This window comes from Plectropomus leopardus, chromosome 17, assembly GCF_026936395.1.
Source record: "Plectropomus leopardus strain MGB_pleo_1.0 chromosome 17, ASM2693639v1, whole genome shotgun sequence".
Lineage (NCBI taxonomy): Eukaryota > Metazoa > Chordata > Actinopteri > Perciformes > Serranidae > Plectropomus > Plectropomus leopardus.
In genome coordinates, this window is record NC_142192.1 from 23,030,243 (window position 1) to 23,054,576 (window position 24,334).

The following is a 24,334-nucleotide window of genomic DNA, read 5'->3' on the forward strand; positions in this document are numbered from 1 at the left end:
AAACAGAGGAGTGGAGGAGATGGTGTGGGTTAGTAAAGCATTAGTGGGCTCTGCTGGTGTGCTGGCCCCTGTGAACCAGGCAGTGATTGAGTAGTAGTGCCTGGGGCTAAACGTGGCACCTTTGACAGCGTCTGGGTGGCACTATAGTGACGGCCAGCGAGATGCTTCTGCTACATTACACACCAAATGGTTGTTGGTGTCTATATTCATGGTGACTTGAATTGAGGGATTATGATGGAAGACAGCCGCAGCGTATGGATGAGAAAAAAGGGGAGACAAATTGGGCCTTTATATATATATTCTTTCTTCTTCGACTTGATTATTCAAAATTCAGTTAAACCCCAACAGCCTGTTCTCACAAACTATTTGTATGCTTTCATACCCAAATTTGTACATATCCAACATATTTTGAAAGGATGTGATCACATGATAAATGCGCTGACAGGAGTAAACAAGGAAACGGTCCTGAGCAGTGTTGTAAGTAGACAGGCTGGGTGGTGGATGGTTCACAAAATTGACTTTATTCTGAAGAATTATTATCATAAATTATACTGTTTTAATGTCTCCCAGATTTTTAAAATAATTAATCAATTTATTTTTTTCTCATTAATTCTGCTTATTCTTATTGCTTGGCACTACCTTTTCCAATGTTCTGTCAGGGATTATTGTATTTTATTTAATTTTGTGTTATTTTCCATTTTTTTCTGTACATTTCTAGTGCTTCATAATTCCACTGGCCACTTGCTACCCATGAAAAGGGAATGTGGGGTGGGATGGGGTTAAATGAATAGGATTTATTGTTAGGGTTAAAGTTCTGACAACTCTTTGTAAAAAAATAAATATAATACTGATATCTCTCTTCTCTATATTCAAAACCTAAATAAATCAAATGAGCCAGAGCGATGTAAATTTCTTCTGCATTACATGATAGATGTAAATAAATGACTAAATTAATAAATTCATGAATGAATAACACCACGTGCTTTTTCTTGTCTTTTAGTTTTAGTACATTTAAATCTCACTTTGTTAAAATGCACCACATTTTCTTTTACAAACACTAGTTTTTCTGGTTAGACACAATTATGACGATCTCTATGTAACACTGGTTATTTTCAGACATAATAATCTACAGGTGTTCCTTAAACGCCTCACAGTATAACCCAGGTTTTAGTGACTCTTTGGTTTACTGATGTTCCCTGAACGCCTCACAGGCAGAGACGTTAAGCGTCGCGTGCAGAAAGGCCTCGCTCTTATTTTCCCCTCAGTCAGACTCAACATGGACAGGTGTGTGTGGCCGAAAATCTTAATTTCGCATAAGCATAAAATGAGTGGAGCTGGTGTCTCACCAGAGAGTTAGAGAAAGATAACTTCAGGCTGCAGTTGGGAAGAAAACTTCGGGAGAAACTCCAACGGGCGTTTCCGTCCTAAATATCCCGGTAAGTTAGCTATCCAAAGCTAGCGAGTTAGCATTAAAGACAGGACTTGACATTAGCTTTTTTGCTCACCAGCCATTGTGACTACTGGTTTTCCAAAGTTATAGCCACTCAGAATTTTCACTTACCACAATTATGCTGTTGAGAAAGTATGTTTTATGTGATTAAAGTTGACTATGGCGCGCCAAAAGTAACTTGAACTAGATTTACAACCATTTTAAATGTATATGACTACTGTTCTGTACACATCCAAAGCAAGAGTAGATAGAATGTATAACACTAAAGATATTTAGCTAAAACATAATAGAGAAGCTTCTTTTTGCATATGATAAATGTGGTGCAAGTGTGTAGAAGATTAATTAAAACGATAAAAGCAAACTGAAAAAACGGCGAGAGAAACACAAAGTTAAATATTTAATAATAACAGTTGTAAATATTTTAATACAGAGCAGAAAAAGCAAAAAATATTGCACTAGAAACAAACAGCAAAGAAGAATTGTTTTTTGTCTTTTTTGTCTCTCTGCTCCGTGAAAACTGGTCTTCATAGCTGGACTTCTTGTTTCCGCTTTCGTTGGTCAGTCGTGCGCAAGCGCGAAGCATTAAGGGGCGATCACACCAACGCAAAGTGCCAGGTGCTGCTGCGCCAGAAACGCCTTTGAAGGGATCTGGAAAAACAGCTGTGAGCGCCCGTGGAGGGGCTGCTTGTGGCCAAAAGTTACATTGAGGAGCGGGGCAACTCCGTGCATTGAGTGGGAAGTTGAAAATAATTCAACTTTAATGTCAGAAAAACATGAGAGGTTTTGCTGACTGCTTTTCTCGCGATATGTCTCGGTGTGAACAACCCTCAGACTTCAGGAATGGACCAATGATGAGCAAACAGTATGTGCAGGTAGTACTCATGGGAGTTGTAGTGTCCTAGTGTCATATTGCAATGTGTTTATATTCAGATTCCTTAAGAGAAAACTACAATCAAAAATAGATATTCAACAATGCCACCTGTCAAAGTGGCTAATGAGAGTGTCTCTGTTTCCAGCCACTGGTGAAATCTACCCGCATTTGGCGGGTGGGTGGATAATAATGTCAAGCCCTAAATAAGGAGTTAATCACAGATGATTGAATTGTGTGTAAAGAATATTTGGTAAATATTAAAACCAGCTAGGATATAATGATTGTGTGATTTGAAGAGAACATAGCTGGTGGTGTAATGTTTTTAGCAGTTCACTATGGTTGTCTAAGTTGCGGCCTAGTGGCTAGGCTGAATAATGTGCAGCGTGCGTAGGTGCTGCTGTAGACCTGGGAAAGCACGTGAACCACTTTGTGCACATTTAAAAATGCTGCTGAAAGCAAGTGTGTATGTATTTTCATGTGGAAGGTCCAATATGTGCATTTATTGAAACTGTACATGCAGGAACATAAGTGAGGCAATTTAGTTCAAGTTATTTAAGTTACAGGAAGTGTTTTATTCTGCGTAAATGCAGGTTCAGTTAATTCTGCGAAAAGAACAATTTAAAAAGGACATTCAGACAGTATGATAATTGTTCTGCACACTTGTGTGCAGGCTGTTTTTTATTTTTTGAAGGAGGATTCAATCTGTGATCAGCAACATCGTGGAGCTGCTTGACCTGCCATCAGGACTGTCGTCGCTGCTGTGGATGCCTCATCTTATCATGAAGGAAGGTAAGACCTGAATTAAAGGAGACCCAGTCAAGAAGAATTTCAACCTTATGTTTTTTTAAATTTTTTTTTTTTACTGAGATCACAGGTATTTTTTTGTTGGGCCCAAGACAGACAAAAACTAACTATAAGGAAGTAGTTGACAAAAAAGCATTAAAGGAACATTCAAGCAAAGATGCTCAAAAATTAAGGCAATGACATTTTACATTGCATAAATTAGCTTAGCAGCTACTGGACTTTTCCTCTACTCATAACTTAACAAATTTCCATGTGTTATTAACGCTTTCTTTTACTCACCACTGGTTTCATTTCCTGCATCTCCTGACAGAATAGCACAGATAAATTTCAGCCTGCATGCACATTTTTTTCAGTCTAACCTTGTTAAAACAGAGCAGCTAATGGTGCTGCAAAAAGTTAGCAAAGTGAGATGTCCAGCATGTGCGTCGTATTTCCTGAGTACTACTTTTGTTTACATATGGCATGTGCTCTGCCTGTTCACCCTGAGTTTCTCAGAAAAGAAACTGATGATTTATTCCCAAGTAGATGTGTTATCTTCCTCATCCACATCATCTTTCTCTCGGCTGCTTGCCATCATCTGCCTGGCGCTGTGTGAAAGTGACAGAGAATTTCAAAATAAAGGCGCACCTGAAGAGGATGATATGGATCAATGTTTACACTTTGTATTGATGATACGTTATCATTGCTCATTTAATTGATATATCGATGCAGACTGATGAAGTGTTACACCCCTACAACACAACATTCATGTATTTACAATGAGAAACAAATGTATATATTTGGTGCACTACAATGCTTCATTCTTTTTATTTACCCATCGGCCTATGCTGATTTTCCTACTTTAAAAGGAGAAACATGTTAGCATGCAGGTTTAACTCATTTAATGTCTTATTAGTCTGTCATTACTTGTTGGTGGGCTGCAGCCTGAGATTCATGGCATCGATTGAACATGTGCCCGCTTCAATACATTCACCAGGCTGTCCATTATATTCAAAGCAAACTGGCACTCTCTCACACAAACACGCACAATAACCATTGACAGACTTCTCTCATCACATTTGAAAAACATGCTGCTAATGGGGGAATGAGGGACATGAAATCACTTTCACTGGGACATAAAGGCGGCATTGTGAGGTGGCCTGCTGGTAATTACACCACACAGGCCGGTACTGGAGGAAGCTATTTAGCAATATGGCCCTGGCCTGGGCCTCTACTGCTGATCTCATTTGGCTGCATTAATTAGCTCGTTCTGAGCCGTGGAGCTGTGTGTTAACGCGGCAGCCCACTGCTTGGCTGGCTGGTTGGTTAGTTAAGATGACTAACATGACAGTCTGTTCAGTTCTGTTGTATATCTAAAGGCCTCCTGAACTTCCTTACACCTCTCCGCTCCCCCTTCCTCCATCCTATCAGTCAAAGACAGCTGGGGCGACACAGAGGGCACGACTGCTCCCCCATTCACAGCATTCAGCGCGCTGGCAGCCACAGCAGCACAATAGACTGCGCTGCCTGCCCCATTTGAAGACGCAAGTGAGCTACCTCACTTCATGTGTGCTTTAAATGAGTTCTCTGTTTATTTAAAAAAAAAACAACTCTTCATGCCCACTAAAGATGGTGACGGATTTCAGTTTTATACAGCAAAAAATTAGCAGGATGTGTTCATTTTATAATCTGCCGTGTATGATGACAGCTGGCAAGAGCAGGCTTAAAAAAAAAAAAAAAAGAGAGAAAAATTACATTGAGCATGAGTTTCAGTGAACATTAGTGTGGGAAGGGTAAACACATAGTGGAAACCTTACCTTGCCTTTTAAAATAATTAATGAGAAAAGATCATTTTTATAGTTTCTCTTCAAGTGGTTGTGGAGGCTTTGAGACATGAGAGCAGAATTCTATTGGTGTGAATTGTTCAGGAGGTTTTTACTGTGAGCTGAATTATCCACAAAGGGTCTCATTCTATCAGAGACAAATGGACCAGGTGATTTGTTCACAGTTCACACTGAAAAGAGCAGTTACACGTTACAAATCAGTGTTTCTCCAACGCTGTTCGGCCTGTTTAAGACAGCTGCTAGCCCAGCACCTGCTAATGTGTGGCCACCTTTTTTCTCTGATGACTGAAAATCCAGACATTCAGGAGGTTTTCACCAGGAGCCAAATTATCTGCAGAGGTCTCTTCCTCTTCAAAACAAATGGACTGACTGATTTAAACCAGTAGAAACATTTTCAGTATATTATACACTAAAGAAAGCATGCTAATACATTTGACTTATGCCAATATATACCCCTAAACCCTACACACTGAACCTTTAAATAGTCTACAAAAAATATAAATAGTCTATATAGAAAAAAAGGAACATGGATTTCAGTAGTGAGAGTGAGGCTGCATGTTGTCTTTACATCCTCTGACATATCTCTGCAGAGTTCACACTGATCTTCATGCTGTCTGGTAGCTTTTTGCCTATTTTTTTACTTCACTGAAACAATTTCTGTGTCCTTTTGTATGCAGAGCAGCAACAAACCCACTTTGGGCTTGTGTAGGTAAAGAGATAACATAATAATGAAATAACTCTGCTCAGAGAAAGTACTGACATCTGGTGATACTGAGGACCAGAAACCTGACAGAAAAACAAAAGGCCAAAGGAAAGTTTGACAGTTAAACTTTTGCTTCAGAGACACTTAGACAGGAATAGAGAAGAACAAGTCATGCAAATTGGTAGCCAATGAAAATAAAACACTTTTAACACAGTGAGGGAAAAATACCTCTGAACGACACTGAAGTTCTCCTTTTCTGCCCCGCTTTGTTTAACACCTCCAACTAGACAGACAAAAATTACTATTACACAAAGTCACAAAACCATGTCTGTTCACCACAGCGCCCAAAAAGGGAAATAGATGTTAGCTTGATAAAGATAAAACACACTTGGCTCTAAATGCAAGTGGTTTTAACAGATGGTACCCCAACATTGCTTCCTCTTATTTAGATCGTGATAACCTAATAATTATAGGCAAATTATGATTGAACTTTACAATTTAATATCGCTTTTGGAAAATAAGCTCCTGCCTGATATTTTGACAACGGTATTTAAAAAATGCCGAAGGCTGTGTTTCTGTCTTCCAAAAACATTGCTGGCTGATGTCTTACAACTCAGAACTTTTTTAGTCGTTGAAAGTACCATGCTCTCTTTCACACCAGAGCTTTTTTGAAGAAGAAGGTGTTAGCTGTTCAAACACGGGGCGTCTTATTTTTAGATTTCGACTCCACATTTTCTCTTGCTTGTGAGATTGGTGTTTTTGCTGCTGTAAATTTCAGTGGGTTCACAGCCAGGTAGCACAGCAGTCACATGCAGGAGGCTGTTCTTTGTGGCGCTTTGAAGGCCAACAATCGACCCTGCACCTGCAAACAACACTTTAAAAAGAAGAGCAAATAAGTGTACACAAGGAAAACCCCTCCACCCTAACACTGGGTTACATCAAAGACACACTTCACACTATACGCATGTACTTTAAACTCGCTCACTGCTTGCTTTACTGATAGAACAACTAAAGAATAAAACATTGTTGATGTGAGGCTACATTTCTCTTCATACTGTGCTGCCACATTGTAAAATCTGACATGTTGATTTTGTTATTAAAAAAATCTAGAAAAATGTAAGCAAATATTTATCTTAATTTATGTTTACTTTACATCTAATTGTTAAGTTTATTTTAATTTTTTTTATATTTACTTAATTTTGTGCAGTTTTTGCAACATAAAAATGACATTTTTAATTAAACCAATTTTTGTAAGTTTTGGAAACTTCAGTAAACCAAGTTTACTGTGCTATACACTTGTATTCTGCTGGTTGTAAACTAGCCAATCATATCTGTATTTTCTTAAACATGTTAACAAAACAGAACTTTGCAGATCTCCTAACTTCGTCATTGGCAAAATCCTCTTCTTTATTTTCAAGGTAAGTCAGATTAACTTGGTTTACTGAAGTTGTTAACACTTAGAAAGAATGAGGTAATTTCACTTGTCATTTTGAAGTTGCAGTAACTTAGTTAATACAACTAAGTTTTAAGTAAACTTTCCAAGTTTAAAAGTTTCCAAGATTATTTTCAGTAAGATCAACTTGACAGATTTCACTGTGCAGGAAACAATTGACAGTTTTATATTCAAGGCTTAAAGTTGCCTCAACCATTCATAAACCCGAGCACAGATGACACAGAAGCCACGGTGGCATATGCTGAAGGTGAGCCATGCGTGTCAGCTAGGTCAGGCAGCAGTAGGTCATTTCCATAAGGTGCCGATGGAGCAGGTGATAGGAGGGTGCTGGCATGAGCGGGACAGAGGTAGTGGGGCAGATGGACCTGTCTTGCACTGACCATGTATCCCTGCACCCTGCTGGGGCCCCAGGAGGGGGCTGAGCAGGCTCCCAGAAAGAAGGGTGTCCCACTGAGACCCTGGCATCAAGCCCTGCCCAGCCTTGGCCTGCACCCATCTCTATAGCCTCCCCCCTCACCCACCCTTCCCCCTCCACCCCACCCTGCAAAACACCCTAAACGCTGACCAAGCCCTCAGGGCTCAGGCCAGCCTCCTGGGCTAACAATGGCCCAGACAACAAGCTGGTCCATGGGAAGTCCATGCCAAATGAGTGTGCCAGCGATGGATTCTTGCAGGAAGTGTAACAGTACTGCACTAATGCAGTTGTGTATTCAAGATTTAGCTGCAGCATCACCCTATTTTCACCTCAGGCGAAGGTTGCCGCGCTGTAATGTCGGACTTTACGCAAACACCTTTCAAATGTCTGGAAAGTGTGTTTGTTTTAAGGTGAAATCTGTTTATGCAGATGTAACTTCTCATCTTTTTATCTGCTTCTTTGGAGGTCCAGTCATTTTCCGTTATGTGGCAAACACACACAGCTTGAGCTGTGAATATTCTTTGCAAGGTGACATTTCCTGGCTATGTGCAAATAAAGCACACACAGAAGCGCTGTCACAGACAAAGACTGAGGTGGCTCTGTGTGCAAAAGATAACATAATTTCCCGATAAAACACAGAGTTTTGTGGGTACAAATTATAAGAAAGAAGTGCAACCTTTCATGAGTGGATGAAGGTGTCATGAAATGATGAATAAATGGCAGGACTTCTGGTTTATGTGAGTATATTTTGTAGTGTGTAGTAGCTGAGGCAGGGGGCCTGAAATCTCAAATAAGCTTTTCAAACTATTATTCTCCCATAGAAACTCAATTTGCACCACACTGGAATACAAGTTGTATTTATCGACCCGGAGCTGCCTCTCTGCAGCTGCATGAAGCCTGGTTAAATCATGAGGGAGGAGGTTGGTGGGGGGTTGTGGTGAACTAGATTGGCGATAATTGGTTGAAGGACAGTATACAGTAATAATGGGTCTAAATAGCCAGGCTTGAGAAGTTCCTGTCATGTTTTACCACTTCTATTTCCATACCAATTAAACCTTGTTGAAGCTGCCATGATGAGAAAATGGAGGTGCAAAGGATGTGGAATAGCTAAACACATCAAAGCCTTGCTCTGCTTGTATTTATTTGACTTCTTTTTAAGGATATTCATCAGTAATGTTGTGTTTTTAAGATGTTTATCCAGCATGTTTTGACTGTTTTAAGCACTGGATGCATCAATATAGTGAGGGATAAGTGTGTTTCTGTACCATTGTTGTTTAACCCTTTGAAACCTGAATAAATTAATATGATTTCTTCCGAATAAGGGGGAGAAGGCAATGAGCAACTTAAAGAGACATGGCCAAAAAATGTGCAAAAAGCACAGGTAAACTGCTGTCAGTCTGGGTTTCAAGGGGTTAATATAGGAATGCCTTGTTGAGGATGTATGCACATGCTTTCAGATTTCATTTCAAATCATTCTTCTGATTAAAATATGGATTATCTTACACGGCCCTTGATCTCATCCAAATACAGAGCAGGAAGGTATACAGGATACAGGGACATAGAGATTGAGTGGTAGACAAATGGAGATCAGAAGGATCGGATGGAGATGGATCTCTAGAGATATCTACCAGCGCAGTCTTCCCGTGATGAGCCACCTATAATCCATGAGGATGACTAGGTCTCATTTCAAAGTAAGATGGAGAGTCGCATCGATTCCACTTGACTGAGAGAAGATCTGATTTAAATTTTGAATGTGAGAGCGTGAGCTGGCCCTCCCCAATTTCAGTTCAGATGAAATTGGCTTTGGTGCATGAGATATTCTGCCGTTGCCCAGCGGACCGTGCTGGGTGCGGTGTTTTGTCACATTGTGAGGACTAAGGAAGACAAGGGCCGGTGTTACACGCACTTGCATGGCTGGAGGGCATGCCCATGCATGATGCCACAGCAAAGCATGGTCATCTCTCGAAAGATCCTCCAGGAGCCAATCAAAGAACTAAAAAGCAACAAATACAAATCTTACATATCAAAAACAATCCACTGAAATGTTTATGCAACAAAATGTAGTGTTTTTGTGCTTGCATTTAAAGGAATAGTTTGACATTTTGGAAATACATACATTCACTTTCTTGATGAAAGGTGGGAAGATCAGTACCACATTCACATTTGGCTGTTAAATATGAATATTCAGTGATTGAACTGGGATTTGTTACATTGTGGGGCACTGTGGTTACCATGGGTGCGTGTGTGCATAGACTTGATGTAATTTGACAAAATGTATATTAAATATAACTTAAAATTGTATAATAGTTTGAATCCAGTGTGTAGGATTAAATGGCATCTTGTGGTGAGGTTGTAGATTGAAACTAACTGAAACTTATTCAGTTTGCCACAATGGTGGCTGATGCAAAAACGAAAAACGCAAACAGGCCTATTTAGAGCCAGTGTTTGGTTTGTCTGTTCTGGGCTACTGTAGAAACAACAGGGTGGAATCTGTCGAAGAGGATCGACTCCGTGTTTAGATATTAACTGCACATTCAAAGGTAACCAAAATGCAACAATTGTTATTGTCAGGCAATTATTAACTAATGAGAACATAATTATGTTATGTAACATTTCTGCCAATAGATGCTCCTAAATCCCACACACTGACCTTTAACGAAAGAGTTAGCTGTCCTATATTGGAGGCAACCATCCACAAACAATCTTGTATTAAAGTTATATATCATTTTGTAAAAGCAAATCATAGTTTGAAAGCTAGCCTATGTAGGCAGTCAGTCAAGCAGCACAGATGGTGGACAGTGATAGGTGGAAGCCAAGTTATGGAGAAAACTCGGTCAGAAACTGAAAGGTTTAATAAAAGAATGCACATATATTGCTCAGATATTCTGCACATTATTAGAAAAAAGGAAACCCCCGGAAAGTTTTGATGTTTGTACATCACCTAATTGAAGACTGTGGTCTGTGCACTTACGAAGTAAACACTTCATAAGTAACTCCATTGCTGAAAAGATGGCCTTTTCATAAAACTACACACTTACACTTACTACCTACAATGTTATGATACAAAACTGCATGAAAATTGGCAGAGTATCCCCCCTTTTACACCGGCTCTGAGACTCAGACAGCCCTGGCCTGATTTAACCACTGTGAATATGCATACTAGGTGTTGACTGATATTGGTTTTTCAGGGCAAACACCGATATTGATAGCAATACAGATAAGAATTAGTTAATAAGACTGATAACTGATACTTGGAACTAATATGCATTAAACTCTGGTACAAAACTTTGTTTTGGTTGCCTTTAGCAAATGTTTAATCAAAACTGAAACTTCATAGCAAGTTCATAGCAACTTTTTAAAAAAAAAGTCAAGTGAAAATTTAAATAAATAAAAAAAGAATAAACAAAAATAGCTCAAAGTAAAAGTTCCTTCCATGCTTTCTTTGCACTTTTTAATGAATTAATTTGATCAGAGATCATTAAAATAAATATTGACCCAGATAATCAGCCAGGCTGATAATCTCTCAACCCCTAATGCGTACATATTTTCATCTTACTCTGCAAGAAATGTATTTCACAGATGTCAAAGTGTTTCTTGTAGGTCAATATGTGGACAACATGGTTGTTCAGTAGTTAAAGAAATAGTGGCAAGTTGTGTGAACAGGGCAAATCAGATACAGTGTAGTTTTAATGGGCAGAACTGTTAATGTCACAGGTAGCGAAAGTGTTCACACACTGTATGTTACACTGTGTCATACTGTTTGCTACACTTTATTTGTGTGAAATAGTGGCAGGGAGGTACTCAAAGTTCACAGCAGCCATATCGGTAAATGTAAATGTGGTATGCATGGGATACTATGATGAAATTATATGATAGTATGGGGCTGATGTCTTATGAACGTGTGAGGATGGACGCAGCTGAGGAGTGCAGTCCCCCCCTTGTTGACGAAGCAGTCTCTACTCCAGGCCTGTGTTTACGTTTCCCTTCGAGTGTTTCCCCCCACGGCGCTCCATCCAATTCTCCTCAACAAGGGAACATGAGGGAGCGGGGTAAAATGAGAGTGGGCTCATGAATGGAAAGGGACAAATTGACATGTGGCGTTTTGTGAGGTGAGTGCCCAACCTCTCGACCGCTGATTACCATTCGCTAATGAGCACCCCGGTTTGTGTGTCTCTGCGTTTCTCTCTCTCTGCTTCTCCGCAGAATGTTCTTTCTCCTCTCCAGCTTTGTGCGGGCCCGTAGTGGCCAGTGGACCATAGGTGCGCTGTTAATTGGGAGACGCACACATCAGTAATTAAAGCAGTAGGGGGCCTTGTACTATACCAACTCCCTCCAATTCCCCTTCTTTAAAAGCCTGCCCTCCCCCTATAATTCAATCCTGTCTGCCGAATTGATCATTGTGCGGGGCCAGTTTTGCCCCTGGCAGTTTTGTCACTTTCTAATGATGCCTTTTCAGAGAGGCAAGGCCTGTGTCCTACCAGCACCAGGACCAGTTGGGGCCAATCGTTGTCTTCACGCCAGCCTCACTCCATCTGATGAAAAGCCTCACATTTAGCCACAAGCAAACTCCCTCACATGTAGATACACACATGATATAAACACAGACACACACACACTCACAAATGCATCCACTGTGTGACGCTCAAATATGTGGGGTCCCTCGTCTGTTACTGGTAGTCTTTGCTTGTTTTTAATGAAAACAAACCTGAATCTTCTCATCCTCTCACCCATTTCACATCAGCCTCTCCTCCATTCACACTCACGCACACACACACACACACACACACACACACACACACACACACACACACACACACACACACACACACACACACACACACACACACACTTGGTACATGAAACTTATACTCAAAATTGTTACTGAAGTGACCAAAAGTGCCTTGTTTTTCCTGTTAAATCATGTCACTAAGGACAGTGTGAGAGGGAAGCAATGTCCAACTGTGATATTATTTTCGCTGCATAGATCGGCCAGGAGATGCAAGAGAACTCCAGGAACTAATATATTTTGTGCAAGTAGCATCCTGATGAGCCAGAAACACGTTATTTATATCCAGGTCTGTTCTCATGTATACTGTACCTATGTCATATACCACATTTCATATATAACCCACGTAAACTTGAACCAGTAATTTGTGTATAATATACATAAATGCAACAGCTGTGATCATGTGGCCAACACGCTGATGGATAAAGATGGAAATAGTATAAAGAGCGAAAGTCCATGTTAAGAGGCAGGTTGGGTTTGTGGAATATTTCAAATAACACGCGACGTGATCTTTGACTAAAGGCATCTCATCACAATGTTTCTTTTCCGAAACTGATCATACGTAACTTTAACTTGCCGAAACCAAATCTATTTACTACTTACTTGTCTAAACCTACATAATTTAACTTTCCTAAACCTAACCTACGTAACTTTACTTGCTGAAACCCAACCAACATAACTTGACTTCTATTAACCTAACTTACGTATTACTTGCCTTCACCTGACCAGTGTACTTTAAACACAACTATACTTGACTAAACTTACTTAACTTTACTTTTAAACCAAACCTAACTAACTTTACTCATCAAAACCTAATCTACATATCATTGCTTGCAAAAATCAAACCTACTGAACTTTATATGCCCAAACCTATTTATCTTTAGGCCTACTGCCTAAACCCACCCTACGTAACTTTACATTGGTACATAACTTGACGTTAAGTACGTAACTTTACATTTGTATGTAATGTAATATGTGAGGTGCTAATTTGTTATCATACAAGTGTGTCATATAGGATATGTTATGTAATACAAATAAAACATGAAAAATAGATATACTGTAAATCAGACATGCTTGTACTAGCCTATTTATCAGTACCTGAAATGCTGCCAGACATTTCAATTTTGACAGCTCTGACACAATATGTATCTGTAATCTATGACATGTTGTAAGGTTATTCAGGCCTCCCCACCCTCCCTTTAAGGCACCCCAGGCTGTGTCTATATGTCCCTTAACGTCCTCTCTCTGTGCTCAGCAGGCTAAGACAATCTGTTGGGAATGTCTCTCGCTTCTGCTGGTCATAGTTATTCAGTGAGCTCCAGACAGCAGGGGATTCACTATAGCAAAAGTGGCATTTTGGGGGCATGTTAAGTCAGCTTGTGCTGCTGTGTTTGATTTGGCGGTTTATATATTTTAATGGCAAAGCAAAGAGATCACTCATTATGTTAAGCAGCAGCTTCTATACTATTCTTACACTTTACACCGGCTCTGCACAGGCAGCGAGCTATGGGAAATCCCAGCGGTATTGAGCAGCAGTGCTTCCTCTCCATACGGGTGACACCACTCGTGGCTATTGCTGATAGTGTGGCATACCCTATGTAATTAAAATAACCCAGCCGAGGTGTTTCAACATGGCATTTTATGCTTTTCTGGGCCATGTTTGTTCTGTTTCCTGCCCCATTCAGCTCCCCCCCTTATCTCTTAGACCCCCTTGAGTATGGCGTTTTACATTTCTGTTTGTAAAACTGTCAACACATCCACTGGCTGTACTAACGTGTGATTTAGCGCCAACAGAGAGGAGGGATAGAGAGTGAGAGAGAGGCAACTGCATGAGATCTTGCACATTCTCAAAGTGGAATATTTTTTCACTGTTATCCCCCTAACTCCCAACTCCCCACCCCCAAAGATGCCTTGATGTTTGTGAAGTGCTTTTTTTTCACCCTTTAACGATCTCTCTATTTTAAATTTATATTTTCACATTTTATCCAAAACAGATTTTTTCTTACCTGTACCTGTATTACAAATTAAATAAAAAAAGATGTTTGGCTGAAAAGAAAATAATTTGCTCCATGAAACCAACAACTCAAACCTTCCTTGACTCAGTTCTGCTGGCAGAGAGCAGGAGAGGAGAACATGTTCAAAATTAATTGGATTAATGTGTGGAGTTGAATTGTGTGTGAAATTTACACCTGTCACACTCCTGTCAAATCAGACATTCCCTGTCATTGCTAATAAGTACCTGGGGGGAGTGGTGGCACATTAAGACTGGAGAAATAAACAACAGCAACAAATCTAACACAGAGTCTCCTTTAGCTCATCGTGACTGCTAGGTTTCGTTTCAGCGTTGCGGGTGGGGCCCATATGACACTTTGCGTTGTTCATTAAACAAGACTCATATCAGAATAAAATTGATCAACTGAGAACTTCTTGCTCATTGAGACTGCTCACCTGTACATAAAAAGCCATGTAAAACGGGATCTTCCCTTAAAAATTTTGAGCATCAAACACTTAATTTTCTGTATTCTGGTCAATTTGTATGCACATTTTTTTTCTTCTCTGCACACATTTATTGTGGAAATGTCTTAAATTTTGCTGCTTTTATTTTGTGTTGGGACACAAATGCTCATTGAGTGGTTGAGGGGGATATATCTCCTGTGTCCCTCCCACCTCCCCAAAATCTGCGCTTATGCTCACTTCTCAAAATAAAATCAACAAACTGTTTATGAGAAAATACACTTACAAAAATAAAAATCAAACCTAGCAAATAAAAAAAAAATCACAATGACTTTTCAAAGTGGAAGTGTTGTGTTTTAGATATTACTACACTAACACAGTTCACAACAAAAGCTGCACAAGCATCATCTGTCATACATAACACAATAATAAAAGCCTTACACCCACATCACCAGAAACAGAGGAAATCCCATATTTTAATCATAAAAATACTGTAGCCTGGCCTTGGATTTGAGATTTTTTTTTTTTTTTTTACTTTGTTTGGCTTTAATTTACACCTCTGTTTTGCAGCTGTGAGAGGGGAATTCAGCTTCTGTCCCTTTGGAGAGGTGCACTGGCAGCAGAACATTAGCTCATTTTAACGGCCAGTGTAATAATCTGTGCACCGAAGGGCCTCCGTTGGAAGCTCTACTTTGCACTAAAGCATTGTAGGCTCCCCTGTCGATAACAAGACAGTCACTTCATTATAGCTTCACAAGTCATCCATTTATTATCTATTGGCCCCATCAGAGAACGATGGAGCGAAGAGTCAGATGTTACAATATATTAATCAAACATGCACCGTCGTGTCAAAATGTAATTTTCTGCTACAAGGCTGGAGATCTAATTGTTTGATTTGATAACAGAAGTGCACAACATGGGGCAGAGCGGCACGCATTCTCGAGCATACACAAATAGCTGAAGCTTAGGCCTGAAGTGATGTTTAAATTTAAGACGCCAGGCTGTTCTTTACTGGAAAAAAGAGAAGTGAGAGTACGATTGGCAGGTCGTTGATAGGGGGAACCTCACTGGTGCCAAACCACACTTCTACAATTGTTACCAAATGTGCATGCAGTAAAATTAAAAGCTTTTAAGGAATTAATAAATGGTGACATTTAAAATGACCTTCATATTTTTCTCTGTTGTTTAGAGGGTTGTACTGACAGTTGACAATAAATGATTTCTGGAAAATTATTAATATTATTTAAGAATATTTACTATGCGTATTTCTCTTTAATAACCACAGTTACTTTGCTTGTATCCTATATTATGAGGAAGCGCAAAACGCGAGGGAAGCCATCTTGCCGCCTCTCTAATTAAATGTTCTTTGATCAGTCAGTTAATCCTGTGACCATGCATCCACTCAGAATTCCTTTGATCAACTTAAAACATTTCTTTAGTAGCTACTTGGACTGCAAAAAAAAAAAAAAATTAAAAGGAGATGGCACAACACTTCTGAAGGCCTGAATGTGTGAATCCGCAGACACGTCTGCATGAGCGTAGTGGCTTAGTGCCGATTATAGTTGCACCAAATGTTGAATAGGACTTTCAAAAAACACATTCACGAGAAGCTGTGAGAAATTCACTCACACCAGCAAATGCAAAAGCTGACCACAGCCAACAAAAGGAGCAGAGCGAAAAAGCCACATTAGCGAGCCGGGCAACTGTATCTGAAGAAGAGAAAGGGAGATGCAGAACACCCAAACACACAGAGAGAGACAAAAATAAAGATATATGACTCTCATCACAGTTTACAAAATTTTTGTGGAGATTTAACAGAGGAGACGTTTTGCAGAGGAGTGAAGTGTTATTATGAATGTTCATAATAATGACACAACGGTGGAGTAGAATAGTCTGACATGTTTGTAATTTTTTATTTTTTATTTTTTGACCAAATTAAAAAACAAGTCAAATCTAACCCCGTGGAGGCAAAGTTCCTCATCACACTCACAACAAGCAGACAGACAACGACAGCACGAGACCCCGACGAACCCCTTTCACATGTAATGATTATTCCCCTTCATTAAAACTGCTAGTAACCCTGTTAGGCTGGAATAGACTCACTACGGGTAATCGTGAAAACACTTTTAATCAACGCACAGAAACAGTAGAGACCTTGCTAGAATGCATTCACTCCAAATAAAGCAGGCTCTTTATAAACAGGCGCAGCAAAACAGCTAAGACCCTGATAAGACTCCTCACACTCTCCATGGCGAAACCTGCCTGTGAATGTCTCCTGACAGCTCCTTAGCCCTTGTTAGAGAGAATCACTTCCTAATGATTCAACCCAGCTTGGAAACATCAACACACTCAAAGTAACACTTGGGCATGCAGTTTTACATGAAGTAACGTTAGCCTGCGCACACATGCAGTTGCTGTGGTCGACTGGATTCTGACTGACTTGGATTTTGTGATGAGTGACAAAACAAGACTAAAATTAAATTCAACATAAAATTAAGACAAAATTATATAAGTCTGTTGTTAATATTAATGTTAGTATTTTACCAGCACAAAGCGAAAATGTGCGGCCAAAAATGACTCAAACTAAATTTAAGAGAACATTCATGGTCAAAAATTAGTTTTTATTTTTGATTATTTTTTTCCTAATGCTACAATGTAAAATATGCCAAGTTGATCATACTTAAAATAATCTTGGAGACTGATTGCCTTGAAAAAAAAAATGTTAATACAGTTATTAATCTAATTTTATGTTTACTTTATATCTAATTAGATTTACCTTAATTTGCTTGATTGATGTGAAGTTGTTACAACCTAAAAATGACAAGTAGAATTGTTCAATGCCAGTAAACCTAGTTAAACTGAATCAACTGTATCATCACAAAGAGGATTTTAGCCAATGATGAAGTTAGGTCTGTGAGTTCTGTTTTTAATAGTTTGCAACCAGCAGAATACATAACATATATCACTGTAAACTTAATGTACTGAAGCTGCTAAGGCTTAGAAAGATTAATCTAATTAAAGTTTTCATTTTTAAGTTGCAACAACTTCACAAAATTAAGTAAACATAACTACCCTTTAAGTGAACTACGCAATTAGATACTAAGTAAACACAAGACGAATAGTTATATTTACTTACATTTTTCAAGGAAATCGGTTTCCTTGATTTTTAAAAGTAAAATCAACTTTTTAAATTTTACAGAAGTTAACAGAATTCAATGCCTAATTTCACCTTTATGTTTCAGGATTTATTCATATATTTAGTGTTCGACATTTTTTTCTTGTTGGATCTTGGAAACCTTTTAAACCCATAATAAAACTAATCGGACTATAATTCTTTTACAGTTAACACCCATGAAAAGGAAAAAAATTGCCACCTCTATGTGGTTGACACAAATGTATGCATGTGCTTGCTCATAGGCACCCCCCCCACACACACTTGCACACACACATGCAATGCATCTATGCACACACACACACACACACACACACACACAGAGACAGGGCGGTTGACACATGGTATATCAGCAGGCGCAGTTCTTTTGTCCTCTTGCTAGTTTTAGCAACACCACTACTCTTGGAACACATTTCGCTTTTGTTCTGAATATGTATGATGCAAATGTAAAAACAACAAAAATGGAGTTTTTTTTTTTTTTAAATAAAGAGCAACATTATTGTTTCAATATCAGAAATTTATTACAAAGATTTCCCCTTTTTATTATTTTAATTTTTTTTTTTAATCTTTCTCTTTTTGTATTCACCTTTAGAGTTAAGATTTAATTTTTGTTATATATTGTACTTTCATAAGAGACACTTATATTCTTCTCTCTGCGTTTCCCATTGACCGTTCAACAATGATAAAGAAAAAATCAACGTGTGACTAAGAATTTTCAAGGTCCTGTTGTGTGACTCAGAGGTGCTTCTTCTCTCATGCGGCAGCAGCTGTATTTTGGTGATGATCTGGAGCGTGGTGTTTGAACTTTGCCTGAGCTGCCAATCATGCTGACAGTGGGTGGGGTTTGAGTCATGGCTGATATGAATTTGACAGGTATGATTCAGTGGCAAGGAGCAGGCATGCATGAGCGCAAACAAACACAATGATTAAAATGTAGACACAAATAAAGAAAGTCAACAATATTTGTAGGTCAAGGAGACAACTTATTGCATCAGGATTATTCTAACGTTTTAAATATGACCTAACTTCCCCTCGCTGCATCCTTTTTGCTTTCGGTTCAGGTATGCTACACACTCTCTCTTGTGTAAATCTGTCTCATCCAAAAGAGGCTTATCCCACAGATGCTGTCACTCCTTCATCCTGGGTGTGAGAAATAAGGAGGCCAAAGGTGCTACTTTGTAATCAGGCTGGACTGTTGTGCCTCGTCTTGCCAGCGTACAGTGAGACGTGCTGGTAACCGCCACAACTTCACAAGGCTGCTGTGTGACCCCGTAACCACGGGGCCTCAGACGCCTCTTCATTTTGTCAGATGTCTCGGCGGTGTGGAGGAAAAGCCTCAGCAAACACGATACAAAACAGACTCACACGCAGTGCAACGAGGTCTAAACACTCTGTCTGACATGGATGATGTTCACTACGGGATTAGGCGAATGGATGCCGTCAAAAATAGTGAAAAGGCAGATGTGACATTGGTTCTATTTTCACTTGCATCTATTGGCAGTGAAGGCAGATTATGAAATACAGTCTCCATCCAATGCTCTGCGTGTGAACAGCAGATTCCATGGCTGAAGCTTTTTCTGTCTGCCTTCCCCACATGCTCTTAACAGCGCTCTTAACACCTACAATTATATATTTATATATAAAAAAAATGAAAACATGATTGGACCAAATTACTTACATCTTGCGTCAGCCTGTAAAAAGCTTAACATCTTGACACTGGCTTTTAGTGAAGGCTGCAGCTTCCCAGGAGTGTGGCATGCCACGACAACAGATGAGAGCGGCTTCACAATTCCTCTCTTGAATTGGTGCTCCTTCTGGGGAATGGATGTTGGGTTCGGCACTGCAGAACCACGGTGTTCAAATGATGGATTGAGCCATGTAGTAGCTGATAAAAAGTCCCATAAAATCAAACCCTAGAATAAAACCTTTTGAAAGCGATCAACAGCTCAGTTGCTTGCAACGCACAACACAGGACTGCTAGAGGAAAAAGAGGAATGGTAGCATGTAAATCCAGGCAAAAATGCATTATTTTTTAATTTGAAGTACAGAAAATTTACCGAGCATATATCCCAAACTATACTCTTAACAGTTTACTTTGTACAAAAGAGGCTCTGCTGCTCATGCTTTTGATGCAAAGTCTCAAAGTGCCCCCTAGTGGGTGTTTTCTGTCTCTGCTGTGCTCAAGGTCTCCAGAACATTTGACCCTATTATAAGGTCTCGGTAGTTCGCTGTGCTAATTAAGAGGGCATTTTCAACATGGGATCACAGGATAACACTCAGTGTCTAACACAGTTGGAGTGAATTAGCTGCGTTCTGTACCATAACAAACTGTTAAGTGTCTGTGAGGGTAAACTGGCTTCAAGAGCTTCAAGAGCGTCTGCAAAACCACAAGCAGCTGTATTAAAAGACTCACAATAAGAAAAAGATAACAGGCTGATTTATGGTATTACAACAGCAAAAACATATTATTTTATACCTAAATAACAGATACCTGTATGTAAAGTGTCTTTAGGGACAATTAACTTTAATCTTTACTCTGGTTTATACTTGATTTATTCAATGTGGCACTCTACTGCAGCCCCAGCTGGCCTTTGCATTTTTACACAGAATGAAATGACGAGCCATCATTATTTGGCAGCTTATCTCGTCCTCTACTCAGAGGATAAGTTAATCCCAAATCTAATTGTTTCCCCAAATTTCGGACATTCACGACTGTTGTTTTTCTTCTTTGAGTTAGCTGCTCATTGCTAACAGATGTTTTTAAAATCGTCTTCATTGTGGTTGTCAGCATAATATGTAACCAAAATGTCACACCTCTCTACCCATGGTCACACCTCTCTGGCTTTACGTTTTACACAGACCTTTTATCTGGGCTGTTACTACCTCTGTTCAAAGGTGAGACCACTCTGTCCCACCTTTCCGCGTTCACACCCTATAGACATTACAGCAAGGCGGCATAACCGCATGATATTCCCGCCTTGAACAGGTAAAACTGGCTAGTGGGACTTGTAGGTTCTTTCCTGTTCCTGCTGTGGATCACTGCCATACACCGCCTCAAAGCAGCTGCAGAGTGGTGCTACTTCTTGTTGAGGTCGGGATGTGTGGACAGTAGCGTAACCAGAAACCATGGCCTATCAGAACTATCCAAAAACATGAACAACTATAAAGCAGCAGGCACTGAGTAAATTGACTTTGAAAAGACATTTAATTAATGTCTGTTATATGTCTATTTGACTTCAGACATTTAGATGTATTCGTCTTTGGACGTTTAGTTTTCTATTTTCAAGGTTGAAAAGTGAAAGTTTAGTAGATGTCTCATCTTAGTTCAGATGAAAGAGTAAACAGAATCTTGATAATGTAAGCGCGGGGGTATGCAGCACTTTTGTTTGTTATGTACAGGTTTTTATGTATATTCAATATATTTAATCATTATTTAAAAATGTGGTCTAAAATTTGGTTACATTTTGCTAAAAAAATGTGGTCTATAACAGGGCTAAAGCTTGGAAACAATGTTTAAATGACATCTATTGCTCAGTGATAACAATCTAAGAAGATGAATAAAAGGACTAAATCACAGTGCACAAGTTAAAGGATGTAAGACATTAGACTCAAGTTGTACCTTGAATAACTCCACGTGACAAACAAATGATTGATTGAAAGACCTTTACAGTTTTGAAATAACAGCTCACCGTCACAATTAACGCAGTCTTTGTCCTCATGACTGTGACATCTCAGCTTCTCCATTTGTGTTGCTGTAATTGAAGCCACATGGAGCACGAGGAAAAAGATGGACAGTCTGTGTAGAACAGCCTCCAAAGCCATCGCTGATTGATTATACACTCTGTCTTTCCATCTTTCCATAACTCCTTCCCACAACACAACCTGGCACCTCGTCCCACTGGCTGGCCCTGAAGAAAAACAATTACCAGAGAAGCGGAACAACAATACCCAGAAAACATCTGCTTGTGCCGGCTGGGGCCACTGACATGCCTGACTGTGTGTTCCTGCTGGCTTACACAGAGGACACATGGATACGCCGAGGGGCCCATCGAGTGTACGGGGCTCCTACTCCTCGCAGTGCCTCACCCTCCGCCTGCCGATCCACCTGCCTCTCTGACTGCCTGTCTGCCTTCTCTGGCAGACAGGCAGCTCCGTCAGAACAGATGAGGGCCCGCCTGTCAGAGCAGTTGTTCGTTTGGGTGAATTCCCTTCTGTTTGGATGAGACGGTGCACCAGTATGGCCTCTTAAGTTGAGGCAGACAGGGAGGCGATGAAGATGGCACAATAGACCAACACCCATATGATGCCTCCCTCATGTTATAGCTCAGCAGATTGGAGGGCCCCGATTAGGGTAAACACTGCACACAGAGCTTAACAATGATCAAAGAGCAAAGGAAGAGTAAAAATAATGTCACGCTGTAGAATAAACACATCACATGCATACCATATGGCTCCTGCTGGAGTCGAATCTTTCCCTCTTGAACAGGGTCTCCGCAGATCCTTAAAAAGTCTTAAAGGACATTAAATTCATTAATCTAAAGATAAGGCCTTAGTTGTTATTAGAATTTCTTAAATCAGTCATTCAAAAGTTTTAAAATGCAAATACGTTTCTAGTAGGATGTTATGAATTGCTTTTTTCTGACATTGCGTTGTAAAATCAGAAAAAATACTTGGTAATATTTATTTATTTATTTTATACATTTATCTGAATTCCTCTTCTTACACTCTTCATGATGGGAATTAAAGCAGTGTATTAATACCCCATACAAAGTGAGGCATAAGAAATCAGTTATAAAAATAACAAATGCCAAGTATTTCCCAATTCTAATCAGACCCAATATTTTTCACTTGACTAAAAATGTCATGTTTTTTTTTTTACAAAATAGTTTTTTCATTTTAGGTTATTGTAAAATTGGTCTTAAATTTCATCCTGAGTGGCATTTAAAAAGTCTCAAAAAGCTACATGACACAACAGCCAGATTACGATTCATCATTTGAAAGAGTGTAGTTTGAAGCGTATCATTACAGCTTTACAAATCCAAATTGAGTTGGTTCAATCGTGCCTCAGTGTTTATTGAGTTTATGTTGCCACCTTGTGGTCAACATTGAGCCTTACTGATTCATAATTCATCCACAGTCATTTACTGCCACTTGACTCCCAAGTTTAGGGCAGGAATCAGAGGGGCACAAGATATTTTTAGGAAATTGTAGTAATGTAGAAACTGTAAAAATCTAGATTAATTTCCATCTTTTAGCTTCTAAAAACCATACGAATGAAACAATCTTAGAAGGAAAACTCACTTTTTGGTATAACAGCTCACAACTATAATAAAAGAATAATATAGTGTTGATTTTAATTTCAAGGCAAGGCAAGGCAAGGCAGCTTTATATGTATCACACATTTTCTAAAACGGCAATTCAAAGGGCTTTACAGAGCAATACAATATAAGACATAAGAAAGGATACAGATTTACAATAAAAAAGTAAAGATAAGATATTCAAGAAAAAAAGATAATTTAAAATTATTTAAAATCAAGTTTAAAAATAAGTTAGTAGTCATTACTAGGTGTAGTAGGCAATGTCAAAAAGGAATATTTTTAGATTTGACTTAAAAAGGGTGAGTGTAGGGGATCTAACATCATCTGGGAGGTTATTCCAGGTTTGTGCTGCATGATAAAAAAAAAAACAACTCTTGGGATGGTCAATTGGCCGGCCCCAGATACCCTGAGGGTCCTAGAGGGGTTTATATGTCACAAATATGTCAGGGATATATTTTGACGCAAGATTTTAAAATCAATTATTTGAGTGACAGGTCAGCAGTGTAAGGATTTTAGGACTAATGGAATAATGTGGTCTTATTCTCTAGTTTTTGGAAGGACCCTAACTGTGGCATTCAGAATAAGTAACTTAATAATTTGATAATTACATTTTAAAAGTTGCTGTTTTTGTATAATTAATCATCTGTCGGATAAACTGCAAAAGTGTCAATTAAGTTAAATTACACTAGCCTATAATATATTTCTTTAAAGATCATTTAATATTGTTATAATAATAATAAATGAATTTCCATGAGTATTGGCTAATTCTGACACTGGTGTTAAGTGGTGTAATTGATCTGAATGACAGGACCACTATACTAAAATATCAATTATTATTGAATTTCTTCTTTACACTGTGCAGGTTACATAATAAATCTATTTTCACTCAGCAGTTGCACTGCCAGTTCAGCTTTCACTGCCCTGGCTTCACCTAACCTCCAGCAGGAGAGGTCGGCTCCTCCCACAGTAGTAAAGCTTCTGCTGCTTTCACTTGGTGTGGGAAATATTATAGATTTGATGCCTCATAGTTTAGAGGTGTTTGGTTGACTTAAAATATCAGAAATAATATTTTTGCACTGTGACAA

General features: G+C 39.1%; 1 long non-coding RNA gene across 1 annotated transcript; it reads left to right on the forward strand.

Annotated features, from left to right (window-relative positions):
- Window positions 1-1,384: 1,384 nt before the first annotated feature.
- Window positions 1,385-24,334, forward strand: LOC148186660 (uncharacterized). Its single transcript, XR_015779462.1, has 3 exons — window positions 1,385-1,436; window positions 2,992-3,110; window positions 21,846-24,334. It is a non-coding gene; the product is annotated as an uncharacterized LOC148186660 (long non-coding RNA).